Genomic DNA, 11,928 nt, shown 5'->3' on the forward strand with positions numbered 1-11,928 from the left:
AGGCAGAGGTGATAATGTCCTCACATCGTAGCTGTCTGTATCTCTTAGAATTCACCCTATGTGCAAATTGTCCTGAGCTTTTTTAAAGAAACATGGAACTGTGTTTACCTGTTCATATCCTCTTCCTGTTAACTTCTCCTGTGTTTACTTTATTAATTTTCCCCTCTGGGACCCCTGGAAATTTGTTAAGGGTGGGTATCTTTCGGAGCTCAGCACTCTTGTGAATAGTGCAATCATGATGGCACCCCACTCCAGTACTCTTGCCTGGAAAATCCCGTGGACGGAGGAGCCCGGTAGGCTGCAGTCCATGGGGTCGCTCAGAGTCGTACAGGACTGAGCGACTTCACCTTCACTTTTCACCTTCATGCATTGGAGAAGGGAATGGCAACCCACTCCAGTACTCTTGCCTGGAGACTCCCAGGGACAGGGGAGCCTGGTGGGCTGCCGTCTCTGGGGTCGCACAGAGTCGGACACGACTGAAGCGACTCAGCAGCAGCAGCTGCAGCAAGCGGTTTAAGGTTGCTGTTAGAGAAAATGTCCACAAGGCGGCAGCATTTTTTCATTCCCGCCTCTTGTTACTATGGTAACAGCAGCCTGGGAGGTTATCCCAGTTCAGTTCAGTTCAGTCAGTCGCTCAGTCGTGTCCGACTCTGTGCGACCCCAAGAATCTCAGCATGTCATTTCCATCAGCAACTCCCCAGCCTGGTTGTAAATGAGAGTAGAATGAGGCACAGGATGACATCAAAAGTTTTTGTCTCTTTAGCCCTTCAGGTTTAAGTCTAACTTTATTTCTTATTTAAGACCGTTTACACCAGTGTAGTTGTTGCAGGGAAACCGTTTCTCCTTCCTTTCAACAGATAACTGGAGGTATTCACTGTCGTTATTGTCAGAGCTATCTTTTAGAATCTGCTGAGTACATGTCTCTTGATACAGGAGGTCTATGTGGATTATGAATTACATAGGTAGTTGTGGGTACAACTTTATTCCAGGCTTCACCTTTTGGCCTCTCACCCTTTGCTAACTGTAATTTCCTTACCAGGAATGTAAGTCCATTTCACTTTTGTTTGAGTATTCATCGCTATCAGTATATTTTTTTAATACTCTCTGAAAGGCATATGTTGTGATTTGTCTTTAATCTCCCCTTCTTTACTTACTGTGATTCGCTCTAGATTTCTGCATATCCCTGAAAATGGCATTTTTTTTTTGGCGTTTTCATAATGCCAGAGTCATATTTTGTTGTGTCTCTATGTGCAATGTCTTTCTCTTCTCGTTTGCAGCCAACGAATCTCTTTGCTTTCATCTCTTGGGCAATGTGAATACTGCTGCAGCGCATGTTTGTGGGGTGGGGGTGTGGGCATGTGTTTTCCATGGTCTGTTGGTTTCTCAAATTCTCTGGGATTGGAAGTGCCACATGACATCATCTGTCCCATTTTTTGAGTCCAAGGCACTTTGACAGTCTTGCCCATGAATGTTCTGATCGCTTATCTACCACCAGTGGCATATAAGGTACCCCTTTCTAATACTGCTCTACCCTTTCCTGTCTATAGAGTTTTGGATAATGGCCTGTTTCATTTCTCACTAGTGGTATTGCATTGCAGTTTAATTTTTCATATCACTGATAATAAAGCAAGTGAGGTGCATTTGCAGAGGCTTCTTTCTAAGCATTGACTGGTATTTAGCTGCTTAAGTTTCCTTTCTGATCGTATGGTTTGTTCTTGTTTTTATTTCAGCGTGCTACCCCTGGCCATTTTGTAAGGATAGGTGTCATCTAGAGCCTGGTCGCCTTGTGAATAACCAGCGTCTATCAGCTTAAGGTTTGTGGTTGCTGCTCCAGAAATGGGCCACCAGACGGCAGCATTTCTGGGGTCTCTCTTCTTGTTAGTATGATAACTGCATCTTTAGAGCTATGAGCAATTTCTGCTTGTAAATGAGAGTCGAATGAGCTAGAGGAAGCTTGGCCTCCCACCCCTAAAGCTTGTGTCTATTTCATTCTAGGTTTTATTGTCGTTCGTATTTCTTGTTTGAGTTTGTTGTTTCTTGAACAGCAAATTTGTTGTTCATATTTCTTGTTTGATTTGCTTTTGTTGTGGCTGTATCAAGTCTTGCTCCCTTACACCAGTACACAGAGGCACTCGCAGTGGTTATTTCCCCTGACCTGCTCTCAGAAATTGTATAGTACATCACTCTTGCTAAGTTGGTCCCTGAAGATTATGTATGTGACAGGTATTATTGGGAATCTGTGAATTTCAGCCTACCAATGTAAGCCTTCCTCTCACCCATCCCCTTTGCTAAGCATCAGGGTGTTCCCAGCACTGATGGGAACCCATTTTACCTCAGTCTGTGTACTCACTGGCAGCAATATTATCTGTCCCGTTTGAAAGGTAAATGCTGTGACACAGCTCTCATCTGCCCTTCTTCACTGAGTCTGATTATCACCACACTTTTCTGTACCTCTGACAATGACATTATTTCTTTGTTTCAATGCCGGAGTCATATTCCAACATGAACCCGAATTCCATTCCTTGATCCATTCATCTCTGCATCCTGTGTACTTTCTTTACGTTAATCTCTGGGCATTGTGAATGCTGCTGCAGTGCATGCTCTCTTGCCTGAGGTTTTCAAAATCTGTATTTCTGAAGTATCCTAGGAGTGGAGGGGCCTAGTCATACTGTCTCTTTTGTTTCTGTAAAGTCACATGGACAGTGATTTTTATACGGGCTCTTCCCATTGATATGCCCTCACTAGCATAAAAGGATCCCCCTCACTAATGTTAATCTACCATTTCTGGTCTGGACCATTTTCCATGGTGGCCTTTTCCCGGGCTCAGATTTGACGTCTTGTGTCAGTTTAGATTTTGTATCTCTGATAAGAATCCCTGTTGAGTACTATTTATGGGATTTTTACACAATTCATAGGGTTTTTGGTTTTTGAAAGCACTTGGAATTGTATTTACTTGGTGATGTTTACTTCCTGAGTGTGTCCCCATTTTGTTTTGTTTTTTGTTTGTTTTTAATAGTATTATTATTATTTTTGATGTGTGACTCCTGACATGTTGAAGGGTAAATATCATGTTGAGTCCAGCGGCCTTGTGAATATCAGATGAACATCTGCAATAGTTTGAAGGCTGTAGTTACAGAGAAAAGCCTCCATGCTGCAAGGTATATGCCCTCCTCTTTTAGGATGGCTACTGTTGTCTTAGTGTTTTTGTCATGCTTGGTTGTACATTAGAGTAGAATGAGCCAGAGAAGCTACCAAACCTGGTGTCTCCTCACTCTCCTTAGCTCAGCCTTCCTTAGCTTAACTCCCTTTAGCTTAGCTGTCCTTAGCTCAGCTGTCTGGAGTTCTGCTTAGCTTAGCTCTCCTTAGTTTAGCTCTCCTAAGCTCAGCCCTCCAAGCTGTCCTTAGCAGAGCCCTCCTTAGGATAGCTCTCATTAGCTCAGCTCTCCTTAGCTTCGATTTCCTTAACACAGGTCTCCTTTCATGAGCTTGGCTCTCCTTATCTTAGTTCTCCGTAGTTCAACTCTCCTCCTTAGGATAGCTATCCTTAGGATAGGATAGGATAGCTATCTCCTCCTTAGGATAGCTATCATTAGCTCAGCTCTCCTCAGTCAGTTATTTCAGTCATTCAGTCTTGTCCAGATCTTTGCGGCCCTTGGACTGCAGCGCACTTGGCCTTCCTGTCCATCGCCAACTTCCAGAGTCTACTCAAATTCCTGTTAATTGAGTTGGTAATGCCATCCAACCATCTCATCCTCTGTTGTCCCCTTCTCCTCCTGTTTTCAATCTTTCCCAGCATCAGGGTCTATTGAAAGGAGTCAGTTCTTCACATCAGGTGGCTAAAGTATTGGAGTTTCAGCTTCAGCATCAGTCCTTCCAAAGAATATTCAGAATTGATTTCCTTTAGGATGGCATGGTTGGATCTCCATGCAGTCCAAGGGACTCTCAAAAGTCTTCTCCAAACCACAGTTCAAAAGCATCAATTCTTCAGCACTCAGCTTTCTTTGTAGTCTAACTATCACATCCGTACATGACTACTGGAAAAACCATAGCTTTGACTACACGAATCTTTGTTGGCAAAGTAATATCTCTTCTTTTTAATGTGCTGTCTAGCATTTTAATGTATGTTGGTCATACCTCTTCTGCAAGCAGTAAGCATCTTTTCATTTCATGGCTTTGGTCACCATCTGCAGTGATTTTGGAGACCCCAAAATAAAATCTGTCACTGTTTCCACCGTTTCCCCATCTATTTGCCATGAAATAATGGCACCAGATGTCATGATCTTAGTTTTCTGAATGTAGAGCCTTTAGCCAACTGTTTCACTCTTCTCTTTCACTTTCATCAAGAGGCTCTCTTGTTCTTCATTGCCTTCTGCCATAAGGGTGGTGTCATCTGCATATCTGAGGTCATTGATATTTCTCCCGGCAATCGTGATTCCAGCTTGTGCTTCCTCCAGCCCTGCGTTTCTCATGACGTACTCTGCATATAAATTAAATAACAGGGTGACAATATACAGCCTTGATGTAGTCCTTTCCCTCTTTGGAATCAGTGTATTCCATGTCTAGTTCTACCTGTTGATTGCTGACCTGCATATAGATTTCTCAAGAGGCCGGTCAGTTGGTCTGGTATTCCCATCTTGAAGAATTTTCCACAGTTAGTTGTGATCCACACAAAGTCTTTGGCACAGTCAATAAAGCAGAATTAGATGTTTTTCTGGAATTCTCATGCTTTTTGATGGTCAAATGGATGTTGGTATTTTGATCTCTGGTTCCTCTGCCTTTTCTAAATCCAGCCTGAACATCTGGAAGTTCATGGTTTACGTATTCTTGAAGCCTGGCTTGGAAAATTTTGAGCACTATTTTACTTGCATGTGAGATAAGTGCAATATGTGTGTCTCTAAGTGTGTGTGTCTTTCTCACAGTGTGTGTTTGAATATATCACTGTGTGTGTGTCTCTCTCGGTGTGTGTTGTATCTTTCTCTGTATGTGTGTGTCTCTAGTGTGTTTGTGTGTCTCTCTCAGTGTTTGTGAATTTCTCTCATTGTGTGTGTCTCTCTCTCATTGTGTGTGCCTCTCTCTCAATGTATGCTTCTCTCTCTTTGTGTGTGGTTGTCTTTCTCTCAGTGTGTGTGTTTCTTTGTGCATCTGTCTATGTGTCTCTCACGTGGCTCTATGTGTCTCATTCTCAAGGTTTGTGTCTGCTTGTATCTCAGAGTGTGTGTCTGTGTGTGTGTGTGACTTTCTGGATACGTCTTTCTCTGTGTGTCTCTGTGTGTTCATTGGCATCTCTCAGTCTGTGTGTGTCTCTCATTGTGTGTGTGTGTGTGTACCTCTCATTGTATAACAGTGTTGATAATACTAAGTAACAATAAAAACACATAAATAAAATATTTCATATTTTTATTATAGAAATAGAATAAAGGAGATAAGTATGCGAAAGTCCACACATTTATTTATACATAGAAGTTTTCACCTGAGACCAAAACCCAAACACACCCTCTTTCTACACCAAAAGAAAGTGGTTTAAGCTGATACTTAGTAAAGTGCTTTGGCCCAAGCAAACTCACTGGAAAGGCCTAGTAAAATATTCAGAGTGAAAATCAATCAATCAAGCATTGAGTAAATAAATACAATATAATTTACACTCAGGAAATTACCTAACATGCAGACAATAGACTCACTACAGCTTAGTCATCTGTAGTCCTCCCTATTTAAGTTTTGAGAGGGATGCTAACCTCTTGGTTAGAATGCTAAATCACATTGCAGGATTTTGTGAAAGCTTAGAGGATTTAAATAAATTGAGGAGGCGAGGAAGAGTGGGGAGAGATAAAGAGGAGGAGAAAGGAACAGGAAACAGAGAGATTTCTCCTGGCATAAATCTACATCCAGGTTCCCAGTTTCCTTGAGGGGTGCACAGAGATTGCTAGGTATCTGTGCCAGAAGTGGAAAAGGAATGGCATTAAAACATGCCTAAGGAGAACCAACTGTTTGAACCCACAGAGGCAGCCAAGTGTGCTGATGTTCAGGTATACTAAAAGGGTACCCTGTAGGTCTGTGAAAGAGCCCTTGGAGACCGAAAGAAAAAAGATTTCCACAAAAGATTAGATAGTTGGATAGATTAGAGGAAGGAGAATAACTCTTCAATTCAGTTCAGTTGCTCAATTGTGTCCGACTCCTTGCGACACCATGAATCGCAGCATGCCAAGTCTCCCTGTCCATCACCAACCCCTGGAGTTCACTCAGACTCACGTCCATCACGTTAGTGATACCATCCAGCCATCTCATCCTCTGTAGTCCCCTTCTCCTCCTGCCCCCAAATCCCTCCCAGCATCAGAGTCTTTTCCAATGGGTCAACTCTTTGCATGAGATGGCCAAAGTACTGGAGTTTCAGCTTTAGCATCATTCTTTCCAAGGAAATCCCAGGGCTCATCTCCTTCAGAATGGACTGGTTGGATCTCCTTGCAGTCCAAGGGACTCTCAAGAGTCTTCTCCAAACCACAGCTCAAAAGCATCAATTCTTCAGTGCTCAGCTTTCCTCACAGTCCAACTATCACATCCATACATGACTACTGGAAAAACCATAGTCTTGACTAGATGGACCTTTGTTTGCAAAGTAATGTCTCCTCTTTTCAATATGCTATCTGGGTTGGTCATAACTTTCCTTCCAAGGAGCAAACATCTTTTAATTTCATAGCTGCAGTCACCATCTGCAGTGATTTTGGAGCCCCCAAAAATAAAGTCTGACACTGTTTCCACTGTTTCCCCATCTATTTCCCATGAAGTGATGGGACCGGATGCCTCTATTACCTGATAAATACTGAAATAAATGAAGCAATTCTTGCACATCGGATTGTGTCAAGTAAGACCTAAACTCAGTATTAGTTTGATAAAGTGGGAAATCACACACACAAAGAATTAACTGTTAACTGTACACATTCGTATCCAAGGCAAGATAAGATGCAGAACTGAAATCTTCACATGTTCAACTAGGGTAAGACACATGTACCTGCAAAAGGTAAGGAAAAGTTCTATAAAGGGTTTAATCACCCTGGACCATATTTATCCACCACATTTACTATTCTTGGACACCTCCATTGTAGCTTAAGGGTAAGAGAACTAAATTTAGCCCAATTCATAAACCTAACAGATTCCCTGTGTTTGATCCTTTTCAGTTAAAACTATGGGTCAAGGACAAATCAAACTGGATGTCAAGGCTTTTTTCCTTGGGAATCTTAACTTGCTTTACTACTGTGACTGAGACAGATATGGCTAGTTCACTGTGACTAAAGGCCAGCCAAATGGGAAAGGGGATAGAATGAATCAAATTACCCTTTTGATCATTCAACAGGTGTTCCACGGAGGCCAGGCCTCATTTTATTAACTATCTCTGCTTCTGAAACTGCAGTCAATGATACACAGGGCCTGCTTGATGCTTACAGGTGTCTCTCGCCAAACACAGGCATTTCAATGGTTGGCTTCCTTGAGATGTCCCTGGGGTAGGTAAAGACACTCTGAGACAGTGTTCCTTCTGCCGTGGCTCCATGCTTGGAGTGAAAGTGTGCCTCTTCCTCAACTTGGACAAGAAGTCAAAGCTCTCTCCTGACTAAATCCCATGTCTGCTTCAAACTCACATCACAGCTTCTCCATCAACTTCTCCACACAAGGCTTTCAGAGCCAGGTTATCTTAGATCAGCACAACAGAGGCACTTCAGAGAGTTCAGCAGCACATGTGACCATACCATAATAAAGCCATTCCAATCTGGCTGTATAGTTAATACTGAGATCTTCAAGGCATGAAAACAGTTGAAAATTATGTTGGCAAAACACCCTACAGATTATATGTATATAGAGCTTTCAAACTTACAAATAACATGAAATACCAAAATATGTTGTTACTTTTCCTCTCTCCCCCTCTCTCATTCTCTCTCTCTCTTTCACACAAACACACACTCACATACTTTTTACGTGTTAAGAAAGTTATATGAAAAACAGGTAATACATTTTTAAATAACATACCAACATTCAGATCAAACAAAACTGTACTTCATTAATTAAAAAAACAGACCACAAATAACTCATAGGTTTCACTATATTTGATACTATTGCATAATGCTATAATTTGGATTTTTTGTTTTTAATGTGGGTTTTAACTTTGACTGAAATACTTGCTTGAGACTTACTGAAAGTAGAATTAATGTGTGTGTGTGTGTGTTTGTTTTTTTTTTTTTAACTCCTACTTTTAGATTTGGGGGTATTAGTTCAGAATCAGATGTGTTCACAGTTATGGATGTTACTTCTACCAATCCAGGCTGAAGATGTTCCAGTGATACCTGAATAACAACTTTTGTTTCAGGAGGTAATCTTTCTAGCTGCTTAGGCTTCTTAAACTTTTGATGCCACTGAGTCTTGTGCTCCATTTTCTCTTTGAAAGTTAAAAACTGTAGCCAACATTTGGAATACTGGTAAAAACTCTTTTCCCAGTGCCCTCTCTATAATGACACATGTATGGTGTTGCAGTTTTAAAAATATTGAGACAAAATGTGCCTTATGATCCAGCAATCCCACTGCTGGGCATACACACTGAGGAAACCAGAAGGGAAAGAGACACGTGTACCCCAATGTTCATCGCAGCACTGTTTATAATAGCCAGGACATGGAAGCAACCTAGATGTCCATCAGCAGATGAATGGATAAGAAAGCTGTGGTACATATACACAATGGAGTATTACTCAGCCATTAAAAAGAATACATTTGAATCAGTTCTAATGAGGTGGATGAAACTGGAGCCTATTATACAGAGTGAAGTAAGCCAGAAGGAAAAACACCAATACACTATACTAACGCATATGTATGGAATTTAGAAAGATGGTGACAATAACCCTGTGTACGAGACAGCAAAAGAGACACTGATGTATAGAACAGTCTTATGGACTCTGTGGGAGAGGGAGAGGGTGGGAAGATTTGGAGAATGGCATTGAAACATGTGAAACGTCATGTATGAAACGAGATGCCAGTCCAGGTTCAATGCACGATGCTGGATGCTTGGGGCTGGTGCACTGGGACGACCCAGAGGGACGGTATGGGGAGGGAGGTGGGAGGAGGGTTCAGGATGGGGAACACATGTATACTAATTAAATAATTTTCTATTAAAGAAAAAAAAAAAGAAAAAGAAAAAAAAAGTGAAAAAAATAAAAATAAAAATATTGAGACAAAATGGACGAAACAAATACTTAGTGTTACCATGGTATGCTCTGAAATGTGACAGAGACATCACACACACACACATAATGGATATCCCTAATGAATACAGAGTCAAGAGTCCTCAACAAAATACTGGCAAACAAAATCTAAAAACATATAAAAAAGATTATATACCATGATCACGTGGGATTTATGGAGGTAAGCAAAGTTGGTTCATTATATGAGAGTCAATCAACATTATGCCATTTTAATAGAATAAAGGACAAAAAAACACATTGGCCTGTAGAAAAAGCATTTTCCTGAATCTAGCACATTTTCATAATAGGGGTTAAAAAAAAAACAATAAGAACAGATAGAACTTTCTCAATCAAAGGTACCTGTAAAAGATGCACAGCTAACATCATACATAATAATGAAACCCTGAAAGCTTTCCAAGATTGGGAAGAAAACAAGGATGTCTATTCTGCACTTTGGCTCAATATTATGCTGGCAGTTCTATAATCAGGGCAATCAGGTAAGAAAAATGAGTTGCTGCTATTGTTGTTTTTTAAACAAAAAAGAAACATTCATTATGGAAAGGAAAAAGTCAAAGTACGTTGGAGATAACATACTTTTGTATATAGAAAATCCTGAAGAAAAAGTATTACAAGTAATAAAAAGCTTGCAGAATACAAGATAAATATTTAAAAAATCAATCACATTTCTATACAGTGGCAACAAATGTTCTGAAAATGAAGTTAAATAAACAATTCAATCTACACTAGCATTAAAAAGAATACTTAGGAAGTCAGAAAGAGAAAGACAAATATCATATGGTATCACTTACTTGTGGAATCTAAAATATGACACAAATCAACTTATCTAGGAAACAGAAAGAGACTCAGAGACATAGAGAGCAGATTATGTGATTACCAAGAGGGGAAGGGTGGGGGAGTCATAGATTGGGAGCTGGTGATTAGCAGATGCAAACTATAATATTAATATATAGAATAGATAAACAAGATCCTACTGTATAGTACAAGAAACTATACTTATATATTGTGATAAACAATAATGGAAAAGGATATAAAATTGTGTGTGCATGTGTGTGTGTGTATACATATGAAGGAAAGGAAAGGTAAAGGGAAGGAAAGTAAAGGATGACTATTGGCAATCACATACAGAAACTGGATCCTTGTGCGTTATGGATAGCTTTTAAAATGGTACAACTGCTACAGAAAACAGTATAAAGGCTCTTCAAAGAATTAAAAATAGAAATACAACATAATTCAGCAATTCCACTTCTGGATATAAATTCAAAAGAAGTTAACACGGGGTCTTGAGATATTTGCACAGCCATGCTCACAGCAGCACTAATCACAACAACTAAGAGGTGGAAGCATCTAAATGTCCATCAAATGTGGTATATACTTACCATGAAACATTATTTAGCCATATAAAGGAAATTCTGCCACATGTTACAAATGCATGATCCTTTAAGACATCAAGGTAAATGAAATAAGCCAGTCATAAAAAAAAAGACAAATACTGTATGTTTCCACTTATATGAAATATCTAATATAGTCAAGCAATAGAAAGGAAACAAAGAACAACGATGGATTCCAGGGTCTAGGGAAACAGGGAAGAGAAGAGGAATTATTGTTTAATGGTACAGGTGAAGGGTATGGAGTTTCAATTTTGCAAGATGAAAAGGTGTAGAGATCTGTTTCATAACAATCTGATAAGGAATTTCCTGGTAGTTCAGAGGTTAGGACTCCACACTTTCCTGTCAGGGGCCTGGGTATGATCCTCAACCAGGGAACTATCATGCAGGCTGAATAGCCCAGCTAAAACAATGACAACAACAACACAACAACACTGTGACTATGTGTGTGTGTGTGTTTTAGTCGCTCAGTTGTGTCTGACTCTTTGAGTTCCCATTGACTATAGCCTATCAGGTTCCTTTGTCCATGGGATTCTCCAGGCAATAATACTGAAGTGGGTTGCCATTTCCTTCTCCAAAAAGGCTGATGAAAGTGTGTGAAATACTTAGCATGTAAAAATACTTAAAATGGTAAAATTTAAGTTACATTTTTTACAACAGTAAAAAAGGAAACAAAACATTTAGCAACCAGGAAAAAATTTTGAATAGACTTTCCACCAAAGATGATATACCAATGGCCAACAATCATAAAAAATACTGCTTAACATGATTAGGAAAATGTAAATTAGTCTCAGTGAGATACTACTTCACACCCATTAGCTTGGCTATAATCAAAAAGAGGAATAGTAACAAGTGCTGCAGAGGATGTGGAGAAAAGGAAGCTTCATATATTGTTGATGTAATTGCTATAAAATGGTACAACTTGTAAGGACCTCACAAATCAAATATAGACTAGATGCTGTACTGGAAGAAGCACAAGCTGGAATCAAGATTGCTGGGAAAATATCAATAACATCAGATATGCAGATGACACCATCCTTATGGCAGAAAGTGAAGAGGAACTAAAAAGCCTCTTCATGAGAGTGAAAAAGTTGGCTTAAAGCTCAACATTCAGAAAACTAAGATCATGGCATCTGGTCTGATCTTTTCATTGCAAATAGATAGGGAAACAGTGGGGAAAGTGGCTGATTTATTTTTCTGGGCTCCAAAATCACTGCAGATGGTGACTGCAGCCATGAAATTAAAAGACGCTTACTCCTTGGAAGAAAAGTTATGACCAACATAGATTGCACGTTCAAAAGCAGAGA

The sequence above is a fragment of the Bos taurus genome, chromosome Y (genome assembly GCF_002263795.3).
Source record: "Bos taurus isolate L1 Dominette 01449 registration number 42190680 breed Hereford chromosome Y, ARS-UCD2.0, whole genome shotgun sequence".
In the NCBI taxonomy this organism is placed as follows: Eukaryota; Metazoa; Chordata; class Mammalia; order Artiodactyla; family Bovidae; genus Bos; species Bos taurus.